Source organism: Marmota marmota, unplaced genomic scaffold, assembly GCF_001458135.2.
Source record: "Marmota marmota marmota unplaced genomic scaffold, marMar, whole genome shotgun sequence".
NCBI classification, from domain to species: domain Eukaryota; kingdom Metazoa; phylum Chordata; class Mammalia; order Rodentia; family Sciuridae; genus Marmota; species Marmota marmota.
The window spans coordinates 29,301,929-29,321,736 of NW_026000005.1; positions in this window are offsets into that span (position 1 = coordinate 29,301,929).

The following is a 19,808-nucleotide window of genomic DNA, read 5'->3' on the forward strand; positions in this document are numbered from 1 at the left end:
AGCTGTGTCCTTCTCAGGAAGGCCTGTGGCTGATCACTTATTGACACCTGGTCTCAATGTAGGATTAGCACCATGGAACAGGTTGTGCTTCCAGTTCTCCATGATATCAACTAAAATGAGCATCTCTAGTTTCACATTCCTGCTTAGCTTTTCTGTGTGCTTTTTTTGCTCCAATCAATCCCCTTCCCCCTTAATAGATCAGTTTTTAAAAACCTATATATAGGAAACTGGGCCTAAGACAATTTATACCAAAAAGTAGCTTAGGAATCTGACATTAAAGATGAGGTTCTGGAGGTAGCTCACTTTCCAGCTGGTGAGCAGTAAAGACTGCATCACTGTAGCTATATGCAGTGTTAATTGCCTATGGCTTGCTGCACCAGTAAAATTTAGAAGACTTTCACCTTCTAAAAGTGTAAGAGATGCAGAAAGCAGAAGCACCAACTAGTATAATGGCTCTAGCATTTGATAGTGATGGGGAAACTATTGTAGGGTTGTAGAAATAGGTGACTGCAGTTAAACATGGTTAAATAGAGAAAATGACAGCTCTGGTTCTATTAATGAAGAGGTTCTTTGGCAGTTAAAGACACACATTCCTCCTGCAACCAGAGGGTAGAACTGAAGATTAGACACAGATTTTTATAATAAAAGTGGCAGAGAATCATAAAAGACTGACTTACTCATGGGACCAAGGAATCAATTTTATAGCCTTTTATGCAATCATGTGACCAAGAAACAAAATTTTTCTTTGACTCAAATTTTTCATTGAGTTGAACATTGTCAAAAATGCTAATTAATGTAAGTTTATTTTGTCATTTTATTGGAATATAATTGATGCACAGTAAACTGTGAATATTTAATATGCCCAATTGGATACTTTACTCAATTAGAAAAGTTTGACACATGTCTGTACCTGTGAAACCATTGACACAATCAAGATAGTCACCATATCTGTCAAAACTTTTAGTATGCCCCTTGTTAATTCCTTCAGCCTTCCCTCCTCTGGACAGTAGAACACTGCTTTTATTATAAAGTTATCAAATTACCAAGTATTCACTTATTAGTAGGTTAAATTATTCACTGAACATTAGCAATAGATGGATGCTTTCTGTTTCAAGCAAAAATAACAGATGCCTATAATAGAGGAGAGGAAGAGTCCAGCAGGAAAAGTATCTATTGGAATGTGTAGTATTAGTAGCCAAAGATTGAGAACACTGGGTGAGGATGATAAGTTCTGTAAAATAAGCATGGTAAAGGGAAAGGAGCCCATCACCCATCACTTGGTATCAAGGACAAACTCTTCATTTCCCTAGGACTTGCTGTGACTTTAGCATGCTATACATTGTTGTAACCAAAATTAGATATGTGTCTTTAGCTCATTACAACTGACAGTTATTACCATTGAGAAACGTCTGTCATGATTTATTTTTCACGTAACTCACTTGCCACATCTTAGAGTTACTAATGAGGACAGAAATAATCAATTTATGGACAAGTTCTTCTGCCCTCTTAACTTTCTCTGCTCTTCTTGTATCAGCCACAACATAGTTAATTCCCATTAGGCCTTCCCTATCAACAATATAAGAATTTCATGGATCTCCGCTAGGTGAACTTTAAGCACTGATAATATCCAATGCCATTATGATGGCCATTTACATTCACATGGGATAGGCACTGAAGCAGGAGCAAAAGAGAGTTCCACTTAACTTTCATTATCTCGAGGAAAAGACAACCACAATATCCTTCTTATCCTGACTGTGAAATCCTTTTGAGTAACTTGAAGCAATAGCAGCTTGTTAAAAAAAAAAATCATTTTTAAGAATGTTGTATCTCAGTGTGAATAGGAGACGTGGGGTTTGTTATTTTCAGTGTCCTCCAGCAGTCACACTGCTAAACCTTAATCATTATATTTACCATGCCTTGTCATATTGTTAGGATATTTTTCTATCTGTGCCCCTAGGTGTGTAATTAAAATTGTTATTGCAATGTAAGAAAGAAAACAAAAGTCATAAAGGCCCCTCACATTTTATTTCATTTAGTTTCAATTTTCAGATCTGAATTTCCATGTATTGTTTATTATTAAATTTTAATCCTTGATCCTTCTCTTGTAAGAGGGAAAATAAGATACGTGATAGTTTTGACTTTGGTTTTTTTAATAACCATGAGTTTATATCCACCTAAAACAGATGCATTATTAAAAAATATCTGAAGTGGAATAGATGGTGTCAACCCAAAGACATGTCACCCAGAACTTCAGAGTGTGTCTTGATTTGGAATAAAGGTCTTTGTAGATATGTTACAGAGCAGGACCATCCACAGAGTCAAAGTGACTGTGCATGTCCTTGGTCACTGGTTCTTGTGATCATGCCAAAGTTATTTCAGATGGGTTGCCCAGAGTAGCAGCCATGAGTTTATTAGAAGGCATAGAAAAAGCAAAGAAGGGAGTGCTCTCAAAGGAAAGAGTAGGTCCTCTCAAAGGAAAGAATAGGTTCTTTCAGAGAAGAGGGCAGGATAGTGAACTCCTTCTGCCTTCCAGCTTTACAGGGGGTCCAAAGAAATTTTTAGATAGTCCAGTCTAGATTCACCTCTTTACTTTTGACCAACAGCAGGATTGCATCAGACTTCTAATCCCCACTTGGAGGAACCTCAGCCGGGAGGAACCTTTGGGACCTGTATTCCTCCTGCAGATAACAGGTTGTTTGCTGATAAAGGTAGCATATCCAATGGACTTATTATAGGTAAGGCCTCAGGAAAATTGCTTTATAAAAGAAAGTATGTGATGTTCACAGTAGATCTAGTTTATAGAATTATCACCTTCACCTTATGTTCCCACCATTCATGTCTTACCTGTGAGATATAAGTATTACAAGATGAGGTCATCCTGGGTTAGAATGGACCTATACCAAATGATGAGTGACTTTATGTAGTGATAAAGGGAGAATACAGAGAAACAGGAAAGATGTCATGTGAAGAAGTAGGCAGAGACTAGAGACCTAGTAGGCAGAGACCTGCTGCCATAACCAAACAATGCCTGGAGTCACTAGATCTGGTCTCTTCTGTGGAGCTTTAGTGGAAGTGTAATCCTGCCAATACCTGCATATCAAACTTCTGGATCCAGAATGGTAATAGAGTGAAATTATGTTATTTTCTGCCATGAAACTTATAGTTATTTGTTTTGGCAAACCTAGGAAAATAATATGTATTTTGATACTAGAAAATGGGGTGCTTCTGTAAGAAATATCCAACTGTGTGGAAATAGCTTGAAATTTAGTAATAGGTAAATGATCATTACAATTTGGATTTGCAATGTCCCTACAAAACCTCCTGTATTAAAGACTTGGTCCCCAATGTAGCAATGTCCAGAGGTGGGGCTTTTGGGAAGTGATTAGAATATGAAGGCTCTAATCTCATCAATGGATTGATGCATTTGGTGGACTAATAATTTAGACTACTGGGAAGAGATGGAAATTGTTGTTACATGGGGCATAAGTTAAGGGTCATGCTCTCAGATACTGTATTTTATCCCTGATCCTTCCCCTGTTTTCCAGCTAACATGAGCTGAACAGTTTTCCACCACTATGCCCTTCTGCCATGATGTTTCTGCCTTAGAGTCAGCAGACCATATACTGAAACTTCTCAAACCATGAGCCAAAATAAATCTCCTAATTTGTTGGTGTCAGGTATTATGATCACAGTCACAAAAAGCCAACTAACAGAATTCTGGACATACATAGAAGGCTCACAAGGTTTTGGGAATGGATAGAGATTGGATGAAATGAAAGAAGGTTGTCAGAATTTGTAGGCAGGAAACAGTCTTATAGAGTTACCAAGCAGTATGCCTGTGCTTTCCTCCTTAGAAATTACTCTAAAGGCAGAGCCTTACTTGCAGAAGCTAGGGCCTTGGGCTCAGAGGTACATACTTCACTTTAGGAGCAGAGGTCCCCAGAGAGTAAGAGAGTTCAAAGCCCAGGGCCACAGAGGACATGCTGGGAACAATATGCATTTCTGAAAATATGTGACCTGGGGAAACTGTTTCCAGTTTAGAACACCCAAAATTAGAGATAAATTTTGTTCTAAAAATTGTTTTTATAACCTAGGCCAGATCCAGATTATTAAACAAGTTGGACAACTGGCCCTGCCTTGGCATATCTGCCAATTCCTAGAGCCTAGATTTGAAGGGATATATGTAGAGGGAACTGAAGTTAAATCCTCAGAGCTACTGGAAAGCTGAAGTAGAAACAACAACAACAACAACAACAACAACCAACTTTATGGTCCTTAAAAGAGGCACAGAGATTATAAGGAAACAAATTTTGAAAGAAATTAAATAGGCCAAAATGTGCTCCAGGTAAATAAGAACTAACTTAAATCTGATGGTTTTATATTATTATAAGACCAAATATACTTTTAGGCAAAATGACTTTAATAAAGAGATACACTCTGTTTCGATAAAGATTCAATTTATGAGGATGATATTCCAATGGGAATGTTCTATTACCTCATAACAAAGCTTTAAAACGTACCAAGTAAAATTGAAGTAAGTAAAAGGAGAAACTGAAAATAATTGATTTTTGCATATGTCTCTTACTTATTGATAGATCAAATGTACAAAAAAAAAATCAGTGAGAATATAGAAGATTTGAACAAGGTAATTAACAAGCTTAGTCAAATAGCATAGCTAAAGAATATTACAACTCAAGAATTTTTAAGCATTTATGAATGATAAGTTCACCTTCAAGCATGAAGGTGGTAAGTTAGATATAATAGATGTCCTGACTAGGATAGAAAATATTGTCTAGACTTGGATATTATGTGGGCTCTAAAGTCAGTACATAGATGAAAATTATTACTATTAAAAGTATCCTTGAAAAATCCCTTACGCAGTTACAATATTGAAAACCAATATTTTGTGCAAATTCTCAGTTTTCTATGAAGAAATTCCTCTACCACTGCCTGATCCTAGTGTTAGAAAAACTTGCTATTTCTTGATTTGGGCAGCTGACAATATTATCTTGCCATTAAGGGTCATACTGTGTAAAAAAAGGTATTTTAAAACATTAGAATCACAGTTAGTGAAGTTAAACACTTTCCAGGAACCACCTGGTCTTTAAGACACTCTGTGGAAACAGCAGATTTGTGACACACATCCTGAACTCACTCAGAATCATACATCCATGAAGGAAGTAAGTCAGAAATAACTGTTCATTCTCCTCCTTTGTCTCCTTTCCCTTGGCAACTATGTAGATCTTATTTCACCTAAATTGAATACACACAAGACACATATCAATAACCTCAGACTCTTTTCTCTCTAATAGACAAAGTTAAATTAAGCTGTTTTCTTAAAGATCTTTCCAAGTTTTCATCACTGAGGACAGACCCATGCTTCTGAATCTGCAGCAGCACAAGCGAGGTTCCCATTAAATGAGCCTTGTCCTTAATTCTGAAGGCTGGCATGGAGCTTCAAACTTTTTGTCTGTCTCAATAAAAAAGCTTCAGCCAATTTCTTGTATGCTTCCCCTTTTTCCTTGTTTATGGAAGATGTTTCCCAAACCTTGCCCAGTCACAAAGACCATGCCACCCTGTCTGGTTATCTAGTCCTCCTCTTAGGTCTAAAGAGCATGTCCTGGATCCACACACCATACAACAAATGTTTCAGAAAACAGCTGTCTCCACCCACATGATTGGACATAAGGCTAATTCTACTTTGATTTACAAATTAACTTTCATGGTCACTGTTTGTAGTGATGATATTACTGTTCAGAGACTAGTTTCTCTCTCTTTCTACTCCATCAGAGGAGTATTCATCCGTACTCCACTGACACAGTCTGCCTTAGGCCAAGCAAGTGATGGAACATGTGATAGCGTACCAGCTCTTAGGAATTAAAGAATGTCACATGTTTCTTATGCTCTCTAAAAGAGCGTCTAATCTCATCTATAAGGAGAAAATATCCTGTGTAACTGATGCCACTCAAGACTGCACTGTCAAATGGCCCACCCAGAGTCCTGAACAAAACCCACAACTCAAACTGTCATTTCCAAGATGGTCTGCAGACCTGTGACTGAACAATGTATGTTTATTATTGTAAGTCATGGAGATTTGTGGGTTGTTTCATAAATAGCATCATTATAATAGACATCTGGCTAATGCAGTGTTATTCTCATTTCAAAAGTTATAAATGTCAGACTCAAAAAACTAAATTACAAGGATAAGGTAAGTACAGTGACTCAGAGTTGGATCTGTCTGACTCAAAACTCTGTTTTTTTTTCACCATCCAATCTGGCCTCATAAATATTTATTCCAAAATTCTCCACTGCCTTCAAACATGATCCTTTTCTTACCTGCTGAAATGTATAGATAATGTTTGCACTTGAAAATACTTTTTCTCACTTTGATTTTATTAATTACACATTTTATTGACTTACCACTATGTTCTATATATATAATTATGGAGTTACTTGTATGTAATTTAAGGAGATTTGCTCTTTTATTTTTGTCTCACACTGGTGACAGGTCTCTATGAAGGTTTTGATTCTCTTTCCTTGTTCCATCATCTTTATGCTACTATAAAGGGACTATACTCCTTGATATTTAAGTCTTAAATTACAACAGAGATAAATATGACAGTCAATGAAAACACAGCCTCTTGACTATTAGGTGAGGATAAAGGGTTGAATTGGATTTTAATTCATAGGCAGAGCTTTATGAACAGATGACTGTCATGATCAAAACCACCAAAGTTGAAAGCATAGAAAAATTACTTTCCTGAAAATTGTGCTAGCATAATTAATGTGATAAGGAAGATTAATAATACACAAGTATTTAAAACGTGGTTACTTCTCTGTCTCCCCACTATTTAAGGAAAAATATTCATTACAAATAAACATCTGCCTTTCCCCATTCTTGAAGTAGTCCTAGTCCCAGGCATTTTGTGAAAAAGAATGAAAGAATGGCCAGAGAGAAACAGAACTGAGTAGACAAAAAGAAAAACTCTGTTGGCTGACTCAATCTTGTCTTAGGAGAATGTTTTGGTAAAGGAAGATGTGGGAGACAGGTTTTGGTCCTCCTGACCCTTGCCTTCTGAAACATGCACATGGTTCTACAAGAGTACTTAGTGAAAGAGGCTTTTTAGATGCAACTAATCAAGTTATCTTAATGCAGGGCAATTATCCTGGATTACCAACATGGGCCTGATATAATTACATGAAGCCTTAAAAGCTCAATAAGTCAGATGGATGAGACCTAAGAATAGAAATTTGAAGCATGGGAAGGAGTCAAACCTTGCCCAGTCACAAAGAACATGCCACCCTGTCTGGTTATCTTGTCCTCCTCTTAGGTCTAAAGAGCATGTCCTGGATCCACACACCATACAACAAATGTTTCAGAAAACAGCTGTCTCCACCCACATGATTGGACATAAGGCTAATTCTACTTTGATTTACAAATTAACTTTCATGGTCACTGTTTGTAGTGATGATATTACTGTTCAGAGACTAGTTTCTCTCTCTTTCTACTCCATCAGAGGAGTATTCATCCGTACTCCACTGACACAGTCTGCCTTAGGATAGAAAATATTGTCTAGACTTGGATACTTAGATTTTCTCTCCCTCATCCCATAAGCAGAATTGTCATGGAAGGTTCTGAAGTTGGAGGAGGTCACAAGCCAAGGAAAGCTAATACCTTAAGAAAACAGAGAACAACCTCAGGCTGAAAGCCAGCAAAAAAAAGGGGGGGGGTGTGTGGCAGGGGGGTGAATACTGTCTCACAACAAGGTAGAACTGGATTCTGTCAATCACCTAAATAAGTTTGGAAGTCAACATTTTTTTTCCCTCAGAGCTTACTGATAAAAGCCCAGATGACTGACATCTTGATTTCAGTCTAATCAAGGAATCAACATGACTTTAGCCTGAACATCTAATCTACAGAACTATGAGATAATCAATATATGTTTTTATAAACTGAAAATTTTGGGGTGATTTATTTTGGCAACAACAGAAAATTCATGGAAGAGTGATAGCTGGGTCAAATGGTGGTTCCATTCCCAGATTTCCAAGGAATCTCCATACTGCTTTCCATATTGTCGGCACCAATTTGCAGTCCCAGTAATGTATGAGTGTGCCTTTTCCCCCACATCCTTGCCAACACTTATTATTATTTGTCTTCATAGTAGCTGCCATTCTGACTGGAGTGAGATGATATCTTAGAGTAGTTTTGATTTGCATTTCTCTAATTGCTAGAAATGATGAACATTTTTCCATATATTTGTTGATTGATTGTACATCCTCTTCTGAGAAGTGTCTATCCAAAGTCCTTGGCCCATTTGTTAATTGGGTTATTTGTTTTTTTAGTGATTAGCTTTTTGATTTCTTTGTAAACCCTAGAGATTAGTGCTGTATCTGATGTCTGAGAGGAAAAAATTTGCTCCCAGCCTGTAGGCTCTTTGTTCACTTCACAGATTGTTTCTTTTGCTGAGAAGAAACTTATTAGTTTGAATCCATCCCATTTATTGATTCTTGAAGGGAACTTAAATGCAAATTGGAAATGTTAATATTAAAAATTGGTAGAATAGGGAGGAAAAGACATGTATTTGGATTTTTTAAAGAAATGTGGGGGAATTGTGGGTGAAAGAAAACTGGAGAAGAGAAAAAAACTGGTGTATGGTAAACTTGATGATGCTTAAAGTGATCTCTGCTGTGGACAATGCTTCTTCAGGTAAGAATGATTAATCAGAGAAAGCATGAAGGAGTAACTAAAATCCTATTAGTTTATATAGGATGAACTGGAGTTCAATACAGAATAAAAATAACAAACAAAATTTGGCAATACAGGAATAAACAGTGAAGCTTTGAAATGATGTAGTTCAGAATGGCAATGAGGAAATTAGGCCCTATGTGGTTGAATCAAAGTTTTGAGCTGTAAAGATTGTCAGCTATGGGAAGGTTTAAGTTAATGTATTTTTTTTTTTTTTGAGAGAGAGAGAGAGAGAATCTTTTTTGTAGATGGACACAACAAAATACCTTTATTTTTATGTGGTGCTGAGAATCAAACCCGGGTTCCGCCCTTGCTAGGCGAGCGCTCTACCGCTGAGCCACAATTCCAGCCCAAAGTTAATGTATTCTTATAAAACCCAAGTATAAGAAGAGGATAGTCAGCAGCAATTACAATGGATCTCTACATCATGTACAAGCAGAAGACTGAGATCCTAATTAGAATAAGCTGTATTTCATGTTTATATAAATAAGTCAATTATACTCTACTGTCATGTATAAATAAAAAGAAGAAAAATAAAATATATATAGAAATTAAACACACACACACACACACACACACACACACACCTATTTGCGAAATTACCACACAGCTAAGGAATGGTAGCTGGTCATCAGTGATCTTTGCAAGGAATGTTTTAGTGTATTTTTATGAGCTTTGTATAGTTTTACAAGACAGGAAATAGCTTCATTGTGCAATGAAGACAAAGTATTGTAAAGTTCAAAGATGAACTCATTGATTTTTATGCTTCTCTCTGAAAACAAGTACAGAATCTGTGAGCTTTGCTTTGTTCTTAGAAATGCCTGTCTCCAGTAGTTCTGCTATCCATGAAGGAGTAACTAAAATCCCAAGAAATATAGTAAAACATCAATTAACTAGGCTGCCTGTGGAACAGGTGCTCTGATTAAGTTTATTTTCTGGTTAAATCAGAATGAGTCAGAAACCTCTTTTATCTCCTTTCTTATGTTGGCATTCTTCATAAAATTCATACATCTCTTTTCTTGTCTTAGTGAATGGAGTAGAATGAATGTAATTTATCTTTACTTTCCATTTTTATGTGATAAAATACACATGTGGGGTAGGAATTTGAGTGCAATATGAATTCAACCTAGATTATCATTCAGATTGAATAGATAGGTATGAAAACCTTATTTTGTGAGCTGTTTCTGAAAAACCAGAGTAAGGTCCAAATTTTAGAAAATTTACCTGTTTTGTTGTGTTATGGCTATTATTTGTATTTATATAATGTAATGCATAAGATAATTTTCTCTTTCTTTAAAATTATGTAATACAGAAAATGAGTTCTTAATGTACATAAAACAATATGAAATTTTCTAAAAAGTGAATCAGATTGGCATATTTTTTACAGTGTTCATAAATGATACTGATATTTTAAGAAGAATAAGCACTATCATTCTCTTCGGAAGAAATTTCTCTTCTGCTTCCTCCATTTTCCCTGTTTGCCTAGGAATCTAAGAGATTTTTCTACTTATATTTTGTTTCATATTCACTCTGTACCATGTTTTGAATCTGGAATGTCCTCCAAAGGCTTTTTCCCTCCAAGACCATGGTGCTATTGGGAGGCGGTAGAACCTTTAAGAGGTAGGACCATCTGGGTAGCCTCAGGTGAATGGTGGTGTGCTCTTGAAGGCAGTGGTGCAACCCCGGTCCTCTCTGTGCTTTGTGACTGCTATGAAGTCAGCAGTTTGCTCCACCACATGTTCATACCACAGGCTCAAAAGCAACAGAGCCAACCAACCTTAATCTAAAACCTCCCAAACTGAGCCAAAATAAACCCTTCCTCTTTTGAGGTACTTTGTTATAGCAATAGAAAGCTGGTTAATATTCTGGTTCTAAATGTCCATGATTCTTCTAATTTTAGACAAGTGAGCAGGGCCTTAATTTTAGGCTAAGATAAAAGGCGGCATGGCTGATGCTAAAGCAGCTTCAGGCAGGAGGTTACTGTTGTCTTTTGTTTTAAATGCTGTGGAGAGTCCATTGCATGATTGCTTTCAGCTGAATCTGTCTATCCCTGAGTTATATTTGCCCCTTCCTCATCCCTTTACACTCACATACCTGGCAGATAATCACCTCCTTAAAAAACCTGGATCAGTTTCTGAATGGTATCAGGAAATATATTTCTCTAACAATCTAGTATAGTCTATGAATGCAAAATAAACCAAGAGTCAGATTTAATGATTTTAGAGGGTCTAAAGAAAATTTGTAGACAAAAAAGAGCTGAAACCAGTTGAACATAGTAATTCAGAGTAAAAAGCAAGAGCTTTTAAATCACTAAGTGGTGATAGCAGGAGATTAGAACTAAGAAGGGATGTGAACCGTTAAGGTCTAGAAGAAAAAAATTGAAAGATTTGTGATTTATTGCTTCCTCTGAGGACAATAGGGGTGGAAAATGATTTATTCTTAGTTTTTATTTGTGGTCTTGAAGAAAGGGAACTCATTATGTCAATATAATACTTTTGAATACAGTTTATATTTAAGAGGAGTGAGCAAAATTTTTAAATGTACTTATTGAACATCAGAGTAGAAATTAATTCTGCATCAAGTCACACAGGACTTATTGTTTGCTAGCTGAGGTTGTGTGACTGAATTCTCTTAAAAGCTCATGCAGTTTAATGAGTGTGTCTTCCTACATTCCATGTGGAAAGGAAAGCTATGAACAACCGAGTCCATTGATGTTGGAAGTGTGCAGTGGGAGCTGACCTATGTTCCTTTGCAAAATCAATCTGGCAGTCACCCTCCACTCTCCTCCACTGGGTTTGTCTTACTAAGTTGTATTTTATTTCTTTCCACCTCTACCGCTTCCCTATTGTTCTCTCTCCTGCATTTGCCAACTACATTTGACCCTGATGTTTTCACTCAGAAATCATGCAGCCCTTTAACCTTTCAAAACTCAAATATTCTCCTACACATGCAAAGGCAGTGGAAATGTATTTTGAAATAATATACCAGATAGAGTGATACCTTTCAAGAGTGAGAGAGAAGTTTTATTTGGCAGTGACAAGTATTATATTTTAACATTAAGTAGACCCATGCAATGTCCATATATACATATTGAAAGTGATGTATTATAAATGTATTGCCATTACATATAGTCTTGCCTAAAATTAGTGCTTTAAAATTTGTCTTCATAATATATTGACTTACAGTTCTCTCAGAAAAATGGAATTGGATTTACCGTCTCCTTCTTGTTACCAAGTGCTCTGGGTTAGTTATATAGCATGATTAGTATTGATCCAGGGGATATAAAACTAACCATGCTCTTTTTTATAGAGTGAATGAGAAATTTATTTTTTAAGTCTATTACTGTCAGTTTTTAAAGTTGAATAAACTGAGGTCTTCAGACTCATGTTGTCCTTTTTGTCTAATACAACCTTGGTGGAAATAAGTAGCAAGGCTTTGGCCCATATAAGTCCCTGTTATCAGACCTGCCACTCTAGTGCATTCTGGCAATTAATTGTTTATTCAAAAAAAAATGAAAATGGGGTTTTATTTTGACTCCAACTCTAAAACAAACAAACAAAAAAAACTGGTTTTCTTCAAAGTTTGGACATATTAAAATGTATTTTATAGTTATTTAAAGGTAATACTAATGTTATGAAAATCCTGGGTGATGGATACAGTAAAGCTATTAGTTATTAGAGTGTACATTTAAAAATATAATTTTGAAGCAAATCAATTTACTTGTGAATCATGTGCAAATGTTTTGGATTTTTTTTTTATATAAATGTCTGGAAAAAGCTTTGTCTTGCTGAAAATTTAACACTTTATTTGACCTTTTAGGTAATTACAATGGTTAAGAGACTAATGCTTTAAGGAGATTACATTTTAATGTTTCAAGTTCATGTGACAGACTACTTTAAAACAAAACCTTTTGCTCAGTCTTAAATCATAGAGCATTATACAGACTTTTAAGAATAAATGAGAGTATTTGTAGTGTGTGAAGGTTATAAGAAATGGCATTCGTGGGATAAGATTCTATGGTACCTCCATTTTGACTCTTGCCATACAGTGAATGCTTGTGCCTCTCCCAGCCCTGAATTCACATGTGGAAACCTACTCCCAAGGTGAAGGCTTTTGAAGGGGAGGCCTTTGGAAAGGCAAATGGGTCATGAGGGTGGAGCACTCACAGATAGAATTAGTGTCTTTATAAAGAGGCCCCAAAGAGAATATGCTTTAGATTTGTTGTTTTATCTAGGACTTCCTGAACTGTGAGAAATAGGTTGCTATTCCTTATAACCTACTCAGTTTCTGGTACTTTGTGATTGTAGCTATTTTGGTTGGCCTTTTCACTGTTGTGACCAAAAGTCCTGACAATAATATTTGTAGAGGAGGAAGAATGTATTTGGGTCTCATAGTTTCAAAGGTCTCACTCCACAGATAGCTGGCTCTGTTGCTCTGTGCCCAAAATGTGGTAGAACATCACAGCAAAGAGTATGGTGGAGAAAAGTGGCTCAGGACATGACACCAGAAATCAGAGAGAGTGCTCTGCTTATAAGGGATGAAATAGATACCCTACAAGCATGGCTTCAGGAAACCATGTCCTCCAGCCCCATCCTTCCTGCCTAGATGTACCACCCAGTTAATCCCTATCAGGGAATCAATGCACTGAATAATGAATTAATGCATTATTATCTAAATATTCTTCATTGTATCACAGGTGAGCTCTTTGGGGACACCTCATATCTAAATCTTAACAGTAGCATAAGCTAAAATGGTTAGTCAAATAGAAGATAAAAGTAAGAGTAGACTATAGGGGTTGGGGGAAGAAACTACAGGCCTCTGTTCTCTTTGTAGTCTAGGGGCATGTCCCTTGAGTGTGTGTGTGTGTGTGTGTGTGTGTGTGTGTGTGTATGTGTGTGTATGTGTCTGTATGTACTTCAATTGTTCATTTGACTTATTATCAAAATCTAATAAACTGTATTTTCTTTCTGAAAATAAAGTAGACTATGGGAATCAGGATGATAAAAGTAAATTAGAAAGCAAACCCTTAGGAACAAAATATCTTCTAAAATCTTCTCTTTGAAGCCTCAGAGAAGGAATCAGTGTTAGCATTCCTATACCTCTGTACAGCCCATCTGCTGCTTTACCTCATGCTCCCCTGTCCTGGGAGCACTAGTGAGACCCAGCAGCATTTCCTGAAGTGTGCAACCTAGTAAATTTTAGGCACAAACAATCATATCTTTATCTTTCATGTTATCTCTTGCAGTCTTGGTTTCTTCATCTACCCAGACCCAGAAGCGACTCTTCTAATCATCTCAACATTTTCTTCATGGTCCGAAATATTCACTCCTTGTTTTTATCCTGTTTGACTCTTTATCATGTTATAAGTTGTGCCTGTCTGGAAATCTCATTTCCTTTGGAGACAAATTCCTATGAATTGCCTCCACCTGTTCCTTTTCCTTTTTATATCTACAAATTGTAGTTTAATCAAATTAAGGGCCCTTAGACTTATTCTCTTTTTTCTCAGTTGTCTCATCCTTGAGATTTCTTACTCTCATTACTTTCTTTCAACCATCTCTCTGTGTTTTACCTCCTTTACAAGATCAAGGTCTTCATTTTTCAAATGTTATTTTTAAATTTCAAAATGGGCACTACCAAAGCAAAATTCCCTCACTAAACTAAGTACTTTTCCTTTAGAACTAGTCTCTTTCCCTTATATATACATTATTATATATGGTTGTTATTTAGATGATTTATGCTCTACTACCAAAGGCAGCACCCACCCACCATATTAAACTGGACTCCTGAGAATGAGATGCAGAGACAGGGATTTGATGTTGTGATTTATTGAGGGTGAGCTCTCCAAGAACTACCCGGAAAGAAGTAAGATGTCAGCTAGAGAAGAGAAGGGAGTGCAGCAAGAATGTGTTCTTGGGTCGATGAGGGAGGGAGGCCAAATTCTGAAGCATAAACCAAACCAAGAATGATTTGGGCTGCTGTGCCTCAATATTAATCAATAACTCACTTTAGGCTCCTCCAAAGATGGGGTGGGCAAGTTACCAAGCAACCTTGTTTCCATTCAGCAGAAGGGAGACACAAGGTATCTTTGAGGTAATAGTCACAGTAGCTGATGGATTGATGTATCGGTGGTATAAATGGGATGTGGGTGAGCAGCAGTGTCTATCACACCCACGTATGCTCATCCTTCTTCAGATGTCTAGCTCCATAACAAATGTGGAATTTATCATTCTCATGGCCACCATCATAGCAATGACCTTTATCATTTGTCATCTGGGCTGTGTCATACTCTAATTTATCTCTCAACCACCAGAAGCTTCTAAAACCATTCCTATTTCTAAACACAGATTTTTCACAGCTCTGTTTGGTTGAAATACTTTCAATATTTCTTCATTACTGGATGAAAAAGCATAGTTTTCTATTTTTATGATCCAGGGTCCTCAACATATCTCTCTACCCAACATACCTGTACAGATTTACTGTTGATCATGTAACACATTTCTCAAACAGGTTTACCTATTTCCTAAATATTTTCAAGATCTTTTAAATCTGTCCATTTAGCCATCTGTCATTTATCTTTGATGTATTTATTCATTTATTTTTCCCCACTTTTGCATTTCACTCTATTGGAAATACTTTTCTCCCAAACTTCATATTTTTAAGGACTTCATTTAGTCCTAATCTGACTAAATATCTCCTATTTAGTATGAATAATATTTACTTGCACATCTCCTGCGACTCTTGGTACTAACATGAAGTAGAGTAGCCATTCATGAAACTCTTTTGCTCCCTACTAAATCGTAGCCTGTTCAAAGTATCTTTGAATTAGCTACGATCTCTCAAAGAGCAGCACTCAACAAGTATATGTCTGGTTGAATTAAACTATCACACATCGGTCTGCTTCTGATGTTTTGTACAGTCATGACAGTAAAGTTGGCTTTAGAGCACTTGCAGGTTCTCAGAAAAATTGAGAGGAACATCTAGGGGTATACAATTTGCTTTTTCCCCTTCACATGAACAACCTCCCTCATCATTAACACCCCCACCAGAGTGGTACAATGGTTATGGTCAATAAACCTACATCATCACATTATATTACCCACAATGGATAGTGTACTTTAGAATTAACTCTTGGTGTTTCACAAGCTAGGGATTTAAATAATGGCATAGATCCACCATGTAGTATCATACAGAGCATTTTCACTGCCCTAAAGACACTTTGTGCTTTGACTCTTCCTCCCTCCTCCACTGTAACCCCTTCCACCACTGATCCTTTGGCAGTTCAAGGATAGTTCATCTGTTTCAGAATGTGATATATTTGGAATCATACAGCATGTAGACTTCTTTCACTTAGCAAATGCATTTACAGTTTCCCCCATATCTTTTCATGGCCCAATAGCTCATTTCTTTTTAGCACCAAATAATATTTCACTGTTTGGATATGCCACGGTTTATTCATCCAGCTACTAAAGAACATAGTAATTGCTTCCATGTTTTGTTCATTATGAATAAAACTGCTAAATAAATATCTAAGTATGTTTTTGTGTTAAAAATTAATTTTAAAAATCTCCTTAGGTAATTGAAAATTGGAAATAATCTTTTACTACTTATCATTGGAAATCACCTTAATAAATATTTAAAATAATATATAAAATTATAGAGGGAGAAAATTGGGTAGGAACTACTTTAGTCAAGTGAGCAGTTATCATCAATTGAGACAAACTGATAATGAGTATTCCCTGATATAAGGGACTCAAAGGACCATGGAATCACTTGTATGGCATGTCTTCCAGTCTTCAAAATACCATATTATTTACTTCAAAAATGCCAAGGTGAAGTCAGACTAAGAAAATGTTCCATTAAAGAAAGCTTAAGAAATATGACAAAACTGCAATTCATTAATCTGAACTGAATCCTTGATCAGAAAACAAAATAATATAGGACATCATTAAAACAATTTTAAAAATACATATGGACTGTGAGTTAGATAATATTATTGTATTAATTTTAATATTTGACTTTGAAAATTGGTTAGGTGAGAGAATGTCTCATTTTCAAAAATGCATACTGAAGCATATAGGAATAAAGGATATGATGTTTTCAACTTTTCTAAATGAATGAGAATAGAGAAATATCTATGCCTGTGTGTGTACCTCCATGCATATGTATGTATATGTAGGGGTGTGTGTGTGTGTGTGTGTATATATATATATAGAGAGAGGAGTATATGTCTATATGTGTGACTTGTATGTATCTGTGAGAGTATGTCTGTAAAAGAAAATGCAGAAATTGGTTATGAAATCTCAGAAGCCCATATAACTTGGGACTTATGTTAATTTATGGACTTAGTTAAGGGGAAGAATAAGAATTTTTGAAACTGAAAGAGCCTGAAGGTACTCTTAGTGGATGCTGTGATGGTATAAATGCAGTTCTACATTTAATGGTAGGAATGTAGATAAAAGGATTTTTTTCTTTCCTCATTAAAAAATTATGCTTTTTAACCTATCAATTACTATTTTATATATTGGTGCTCAATAGTGTGGTGATTTTATACTATTCTCAAAGGTTACTTTTTGGGAAATATTCCCTTAAAACTTATATATATATATATCTATATATCTATATCTATATCTATATCTATCTATCTATATATATATATATATATATATATAGATAGATAGATATAGATATATATATATATATATATATCTGTCTAAAGTTTTTTATATATATAAAAGCTTTAAGGGAATATATATATACACATATACATACATACATATATATACATACATATATATGTATATATTTATATATACTTTATATATACATTATATTCATATATATATAAACATACACATATGTGCTTATTTATACAATATATAATAAATATATGCTCTTTTAAATCCAATCTAACACAAATTAGATATGCATTAAGGACCTCACCCTTAAGAACAGTGTGTCCCAGTGGCCATGGTGGCTTGTGCCTGTAGTCCCAGTTACTCAGGAGGCTGAACCAGGGGGATCAGCAGTTTAAGGTTAGCCTTGGGAATTTGGTGAGACCCTTAGGAACTTAGCAAGAGCTATGTAAAAATAAAACAATAAAAAGGCCTGGGGATGTGACTTAGTGGTAGAACATCCCTGGTTTCAACTCCTAGTACTGTTAATTTAAAAAAAATGGTGTGACCTTAGCTTATGTTGTTTATAAATAAATACATGGTTTTGTTCTTTAAAATATTTTATTTCAGGACACATGGTGCAGAGAGTTGGCTGCGGGAGAACTGAGCTTATGGCCACATCCGCCATCCCATGGAAACCTGTTTCCTTTTCCACTGTAATCACTGGCACATCCATATCCCAAAGCAGAGGACCCGTCAGCTTGTGTTTCCCTTTGCATGAGCTCCATTGTTCTGTGGATGCTGGCATCATGTTGCTCATCATACATTCTCCACCTCCCTGCAATCTTTTTCCTCCTTTCCTTTCCTTCTGTTACTTCCTCTTGTTGCTGTTGTTCCTTCTCCAATTTCAGCTAAATGATAACAATTGCCCCCAGCAAGCCTTGCCGCTTCAAGTTCCCCTGAATCCAACATGAATCATCCATGTGGTGAGAGAGAGAAACCTTTCAAAACCATAGTTTAAATATATTAAATTGATTCTTATATTGCTTAATTCACTCTACATCACCTTGAGAGTGAAAGCCAGACACTAGATTTTCTAGACCCTGATTATTTTGATATTGATATCTATATTTTCCCATTAATTCTCATTTTTCTCTCTTGATTTCTTTCATTTTCTCTTTGGTAGAAACCAACCTTCCTAATTACAATAATGTGATATGGTCAATCACAATGTTCAACTCTCTCTTACCTAAGGAGTGGGTACATGAGCTAAGAGATCCTATCAGACTCCTGAGAATATGGATTTTGGATGGCTTTGCTGAGGCATTTGCATGTTCTTACATTCATCTTCTTGTGTCTAAACTTCTTTTTACTAGTAATAAAACAACCTCTCATCTCTGCACTCAAATTCAGGTATCATCCCTGTGGAAGCTTCTTCAACTCTACCACTCTGAGCTAGAGATGCTCCTTTTTTACTTCCAGGGTGCCTACAGCTCTGTGTTACAGCTCTGACTAGGTGCCTATGTACTTCTCTAGAATATTAGCTAGTTTAAAGCTAATGGAAGTGTAAAGGAGAAGGAGAAAGAAATCAACTCAGTAGAAAACTAGAAAAATTATAAGAAAGAACAAAGTAGAGGATGCAGAGAAATCGTGTTGCAAAGGATCCTAGGAAGTGCACCAGTTTGGAAGAGTAAATGTGGTAGTCATTGATACTGTTTACTGAATATCTCTAGATTGTCCCCCTCCTAGGTATGTGAAAACACTATACTTCTTAGGTCCTTATGGTTTTGTTCAGTGACTGTGAACAGAATTTGTTTAGATTGCTTCAAGGCCATATCATTTAATTTCTTGAGTGTGAGGCTCCCCAGCTCCCTCTCATTCTAGAATTGGCAACAGTGGTGAAAGACCACCCTCCATCAGGTTGGGTAACTGTGATTAGCAGACACACACTGGCATGTGATATTTGAGAGAAAAAAACTAGTGCTACTCTAGGAGAGATTTTGGAATTTCCTTAGCACATCATAGCCTAACCTATCTTGGTTTCTTTTGATTAAAATCAAGCAATCAGATGGTCTGCCCAAGGAAAAGGCAGAAGAAGAAGAAATGAACCGAATTAAAGATTTCATTTAAGTTGGCAAACTTTATCATTAGTAAAAATTAGTAAATCTGATTATAATTATATCCATATTAGATTTATTGCAAGCATCATTAGTTCTTCTTTGCCCCATTAAGAAGCTCTTCTTTACCCTTTTGCAAACAGAAAGGCCACCAGCACCAATATCCACAGCCTATGGCTATTCCTGATGATCTTGAAGAGGAATCATTTCCCACATAGACTGTGCACAGATTGAATCATACGTGGTTCAGGGGGAAAAGGAAAAAGAGTGTGAGAACCATCAAGTGTGAGTGAATAAGAGAGTTTGGGAGATAATATGTGTGAGCTCTCTCAT